This window comes from Passer domesticus, chromosome 3 (assembly GCF_036417665.1).
Source record: "Passer domesticus isolate bPasDom1 chromosome 3, bPasDom1.hap1, whole genome shotgun sequence".
NCBI classification, from domain to species: domain Eukaryota; kingdom Metazoa; phylum Chordata; class Aves; order Passeriformes; family Passeridae; genus Passer; species Passer domesticus.
The window spans coordinates 12,309,117-12,315,289 of NC_087476.1; the positions used below are offsets into that span (position 1 = coordinate 12,309,117).

General features: G+C 38.7%; 1 long non-coding RNA gene across 1 annotated transcript in view; it reads left to right on the forward strand.

Annotated features, from left to right (window-relative positions):
• Positions 1–5,879, forward strand: part of LOC135296008 (uncharacterized) — a 37,775-nt gene extending 31,896 nt beyond the window's left edge. The window contains exons 3-4 of the long non-coding RNA XR_010358057.1: positions 3,294–3,358; positions 4,069–5,879. This is a non-coding gene — a long non-coding RNA (uncharacterized LOC135296008). The remainder of the gene's footprint in view (positions 1–3,293; positions 3,359–4,068) is intronic.
• The last annotated feature ends 294 nt before the right edge of the window (positions 5,880–6,173 follow it).

A 6,173-nucleotide genomic window follows, 5' to 3' on the forward strand; every position in this document is an offset into this window, starting at 1 on the left:
CACCAAGTGTCTGAAGATGACTTGGATCACCGCCTTCAACAGAGAAGCTGGAGGAATTATGCCTAAGAAATGTTAGCAGGCAGATTTTGAAACCTAGAAAAGTTGCTTTCTGAAGAAAGTGTACAGTGATGTATTCAATGAGAAATAAATGAGAAGAAAGGTTCTCCTCCCCAGAAAAAAAGCTCTTCCTTCATGTGTCACATGAAACTTTTCACTCCTTTACACTCTGTATTGACAAACAAGGGTGTCTTTGCCCTGATTCAGGTTTGTAATAAAGAGAAAATGAGCTCATGCACTGACCTCTCCTCACTTTTTAATTTTTTTGCTTTGCAAGATTTCTTTGAGCCTTAAATCCATAACCTATATGTAACAAATTACAATAAAACAGCAGATTAAAGAATAGGCAGAATGTAGGGCTTTGTTTTTCTCCTTAAACTGAGAAAAATCTTTCCTTATGTCAATACACTGTAAATTTCAGGGAGGGTCTAAGAGAGTTATGCTGGTTCACCTCACTCATTCAGCAGGAGATTCACCAAGACACTTGTGCTTATGTACGTAAATCTGTGTGCCTGTGCATGAGCTAGGTGTTTAAACTCTTCCTGTGGTCAGCAAAGACTCATCCCAGGAAGCGTGGAGGTCTACAAAGAGACCCAGCTGACTAAAGGGTCTGCTTTGATGCTTTGAATTGCCTTGCTGAGGTGTTTATTGCTCTCTTGTGACTGTAGAGGAAGCATATGGAGCCTAAAGCCATAAATGAGTGCCTCTGTGCATCCCCCCAACAGCATACCCTGCTCAGGCTGGCAAACAAGGTAGCCAGTTAAATGAGGTCAGAAATATTACTTATTCTGATGAGATGTGAAAAAATAATCTGATACAAAACTGTGACAACACCCAAGCCATCAATATGTTTTCATTTGCATAACACCTAAAGAACATTCCCCTTCCAAAATTCATTTGTGTCCTTCCTAGACTGGACAGGAGGGAAAAACCCTGAAATCAGAGGGCTCTGTCTTGCTCCTGTTGGTGCTTTTCAGTGGTGCTTTTTGTGTGTGTGTCGTGATGAAAACACATGATTATTCACTGACTGCATGTATTTTTCTGTCAAAGGTAGGATCTGAATGAACAGTGGCTTTATTTAATTACATTTTCTTAATAAAACAGGGAAAAAAAAGCTCCTCTAAAATTGTTTCAGGCCTCTGGTCTCCCACCAATACGTACCCCACTCTTCTCACGACACAATATCTGAGAAAATTTTTCTCTTGAGTAGGAAAAGAACAAAAAAAAAACCTCAAGAAACAAACTGACTCTCCAACCAAACAAACTCCCCAAACCAATCCCCCCCAATCCCTGCTCCCTCCAAACCAACCAAAAAACCAATCCCCCCTTCCTCCCCAAAAAAGCAAAACAAACCAACCAAAATATGATAGGTTATTTAGATGGCAATGGAAAAGTTAAAAAATTAAAATTGGGAATTTTTTACTGTTTTATTATCAGGAATTTTTGTCCTCAGATAAGTGTGTAGAGCTGTTTTTTATTTTTTTGTTAAAAGGCAGGACAATCCAAATGTCTTGAGCCTATGGTCTGACCCTAAAAACATAATTTTTTCTGCATCAGTAAACCTATCCACCTCACTGACAGTACTTACATTTGGAAATCTCTGTCTTGAATAATAGTTTGTAGGATTTGTTCCAAGTGGGGCTAAAGTGAGACTGAGGTATATACCTTTAACTCAGGGGTAGATTTCACTATTACTGTTGGGAGAAAACACCCAGGTCAGAAAGCTACTCTATTTCCTTCTAAAAATAAAAGATGGCTTCAGGAACACAGGCATACAGAATGAATAAGTAGTTCCTGTCTGATTGCAGCTCTGGAGTGAATTGTGATGGTCAAATTGAAAATAGTGCTTGGATGAAAAGGAGTCTTTAATGGAAAACATGCAGGAACTTTAACACCACCAGCAGTGCCAGCAGAGAGCTTGTAAGAATTTCAGTCATATGGAGAACTGTGCACCTATTGGATGTGTTCACCAAAAGATTAACTTCAAAATCTACAGCCTCAATTTCCTGAGTTTAACTGTGTCTGAATGATCTGTGAGTTTTAGGGTAATGTGTATTTAACATCCATCTCTGTAGGAGCTATGGACCCATACAGTGTGTCTTTATTTGCAATGCTATAGAGCTTACAAGCATTCATTTAGGTGTAGCTTATTTAATTTTTTAATGGGCTAATCCTTGTTCTTTCAGGAGAGTTTTTCTGTATACAAAGCAATTACTTAAACTAGTGTTTGTTTAGCTCACCTAACCAGAGCAGTCACGTAATCTTTGGGCTTTTTCATATCTTGCCAGCAATTTTATTAATAGAGTCGGGCTGTTCCTGTCTGAAATATTCTCTTGCAAATGTTTCCAGGCAGAACAAGAATGTGAATAACCTAGTGTTCAGCAATGAGTTTTAAACAGATTCTTATTCTTCTGTCTGATTTTGATAAGGTCAATGCAGTAGCCATCACATAGACCACACTTATACCATTGCAGTTGATTTTTGTTTAGGGCAGTTAGCTAATGTTTGTGTTGTTGCAGGGAGGATTTGAGAGAGAGGTGGAGGATAGAGTTAGGAGTTTTCTCTGTTCACGTTTCCAAATCTCCCTCAATGTACTTTTTTGTTTGTTTGTTTTTAGTATCATGCTGCGAGGTCTGGCTGAAATTTGATTTCAGTTTTCTCAATGCCCTGCTTTATTGTTTTGCTGCTCAGATTTCTACCTCTCTTCTCCCTCATGAGGGCACATCCATACACATGCACCAAACAACAAAGAAAACTTTGATCCCAACCTTTGTTAAAACCCAAACTGTACAGCCATTGCAACAGCTGCTTTTTTGGCTACCAGTTTAACAAAGGCATTTAATGACTCCTTATGGCAGCTTTTTCTTTATGGAATTAATTCAGTTTAACCCTCAGGATAATGGCATTTACTAAAAATAAATTAATAAATAGCATCATTATTCTATTTTTGTATTTGCAAGAACAAGAGACAGACTCATTTTGGTCAAAATCATAAAAATTCTCCTAACATCAAAGGAACTAGCTTCATGTCCAAGTGGTGTAAGCTAATAAAGAATTTGACCAGGTCATTTCTTACTCTATAGGAAATATTTATTGTGATTAAGCCTGTAAAAGTGAAGCACCCACAGCCCCTTCTGTGCTGTACATTCAGCCTCACCATTGCTGCATCTCAGGCCAGGGTGCACTAAGGCATGACTAACACCTATTATATATTTGCTTATTCCTCTCCTTCCCAGGCAGTAATCGTGTGCAACAACCAATGGAGTACTTGGAACACAACCATGTGCTTATGCTGCTCAAGGTAGGGTCAGAGATGTGCAGATTACTTTTCCAGCAGGAGGTGGTGAGGTTTGCTGTAACTCCGTTCCCGTGGGAATTTATTTCCCACTTTGGGTCAGCACTGAGGGAACTCTGTCTCGTGCACTGACACCCTTACAAGCGTTTTACCAAAGCAGCTGCTTCCTTCAGCTGGGAAAATTTTTATGTGCCAGCTTCATGTGTGCTTTACTCTCAGGATGCTCACTTTGCCTTTACTTTTCCCTCCTTCACAAAAAGAAGTCTTGCTTAACTTTTGACTTTTAGAGTAAACTTATATCCTTCAAGGGGAAAGGTTTTTCTTTAATGCTGCACCATACTGAAAGCAGCCCCTCCAAAGCATTGCTGGTTTCTGCCTCATCAGTGGGGAGGTTATCCTCAAAAAGCACCACTTGGAGTTCACACTTGTTCAAGCTAACCATCCAAAGGAATGAAATGCAGAGAAATGTAAAAATATTTCACAGTGGGAAAACAGGGAGAAGGAAAGCAAACAATGCATAAAACTAAGTATACTGGGGAAATTCATCATAATGGAAGAAACATATTGGAAAAAAAGGTACTTAACAAAGTTCCACATTTGAAAAATATAGTAGTTGTGATAAAAGCTCATAAAAATAAAAATTAAAATTTGCAAGGTATGGAATTTGAACAGAAAAGAAACCTGAATGGTTAGCATGCTGACTTTGCTCACTGCAGGTATTGTTACTTCAAAGTGGAGATGAACAGTGTTGCAGTCAAGACTCGGAGGCAGATAACAAACTGTTAAAGCACAGTTACCTGCTACACAGAATATTATTTGCCAGCAGACTGGTCCCAGGTTCTTAATTTTAAAATAGCATTTACACAGCTGTGAAAATGCTTAATTTTTGTAGCAACACATTGCCCTAAATTGGATTGAATAGTTGCAGTGTTTTAAAAACTTGTGATCTGATTCTGCAATTTTAAAAAAATTACATGTTGTTGCTTTAAGTACAGCAGATTCCTTTCATTTTCATCTACAGTGGAACACTTCAGTACAATGGACTCTGAAGATAATTTTTAATACTGACTCCTCTGCATTCTGGCTTCATTTGTGGAGATGCACAAGCAGCCACAATAACAGCCTCAAACATGACTTTCAAAACACACTGCTTTTATACTTCAAAAGAGATATGTCCCCATTTCTTATACATCTTTTGTCAAGCCTTTTATTCTTCACAAAGAAATACAGAGCTGACCTGAAAAAAACCCACTTTTTCTGAGAGTAGTCAAAATTATCCTCATGGAGTAAATCTGAGAACTCGTTTCCTGATAGAGCCACCTGGGAGCATGAAGACACATGTTTCATTTGTATCTCTTGGAAAAAATGTGGGCTGGCATACAAAAGAACATAATTATATCTAGACCTAGAATCTTATGGGTGCCTGGTCTTCAAGAGATAGCTTTCATCTCAAATGAAGGCCTATTGGACTCATTGAATGTACACAAGGATCTTGAGGGCTGTAATTGGGAGACTAGATGCTGACCTGCTTCACCCAAAACTTCCCTGACCTGAAAGGCAACACAGTCCCTGGGTTTTAACACCCTCCAGTTGTCCATATTCCTTGCAGGTTGGTGAGTATGCTAGAAACTGATTTCCCAGAGTGTCCCCAGAAAGACAGAAAAACTGGTGTAGCTCCTTTTTTCACTTATTTACCTGGAACACTGGGCATGCTCTGTGATACAAAGCTCTCATCTGCTTTATTGCATTCCTATTACTACAGAAAGACATAAACCCCAATTCTTTATGAAGGCCTCTTTCCACCAGTTGAGAGCTAAAGAAAGCTGTAAGTAAAGAAAATAGAGAAACAGCTCATCACAAGAAGGACAGAGAGACATTTCTGAGGGAATGTAATAACTACAAGTCTTGACACAAAAAAAAGAATCAACCTCCCAACCAAGTAAAGTCTTCCTTACTAAGAAAGGCAAGTCATGTGTCTTTGCAGCCCGAATTTATGTTGCACCCTTACCTCTTCATCCTGGTCCTCTGTTCATCCATATGATGCTTGGGTCATGATGGCACTTCCTGGAGCAGCACACCTGTGTTTTCTTTGTATGGAACAAAGAAACCAAGGATGGAAGGGAAGAACAACTGAATTTCAGCAAGGCCAAGGCACACACTTGAGATGGGTACCAGACAAAGTCTAGACAGATTCCTTAGCTCTTTGGTTATTTTTAAAAGATTCTTTAAAACTAGCCAGTTGGTCTTTATAAAACATTCAAAATGTTGTGTATATTAATACTCTTTGGGTGAAATATTAAAAGAAATCTTTTGCTGTTCTGTTCTGAGTCTGTTATTTTAACAAATGCAACATCTCCTGTTTCTTATATGATTTAAATGTTAACATAAAAAACATTCAAAAAAGACTAATTGGAAAAATACATGTCTGAAAAAAAAATGTTTCCAATTAATTTGAAGGATGTCTGATTGTAATGCTGTGTGTTCTTATTTATAAGACTTTAGTAAATGAAGGACTTTCAGATGCTGACTCTGTTTCACATTCTTCATTGCCTTGTATAAAATAAATTCTCTTGCACTTTGGGAGGGGCAGACCTTCCCAGGGCTGGGCTCAGGCAGTGTGATGGGAGTCCCTGTGCCATACACAAGTGCTGCTGGCCACCTTCCCCACACAGATCAGACAGCAGCCCCACGGCAATGAGGAAAGCTGTAAAGCTGAGCAGTACAACTTTGGTCAGCTGCTTTAACAATGCTGCCTTTAAATCTTGTATTGTTAAACCAGTTGTGTATTAAAAATAGCTGCCATGAAAACAAGCCTGAAAGA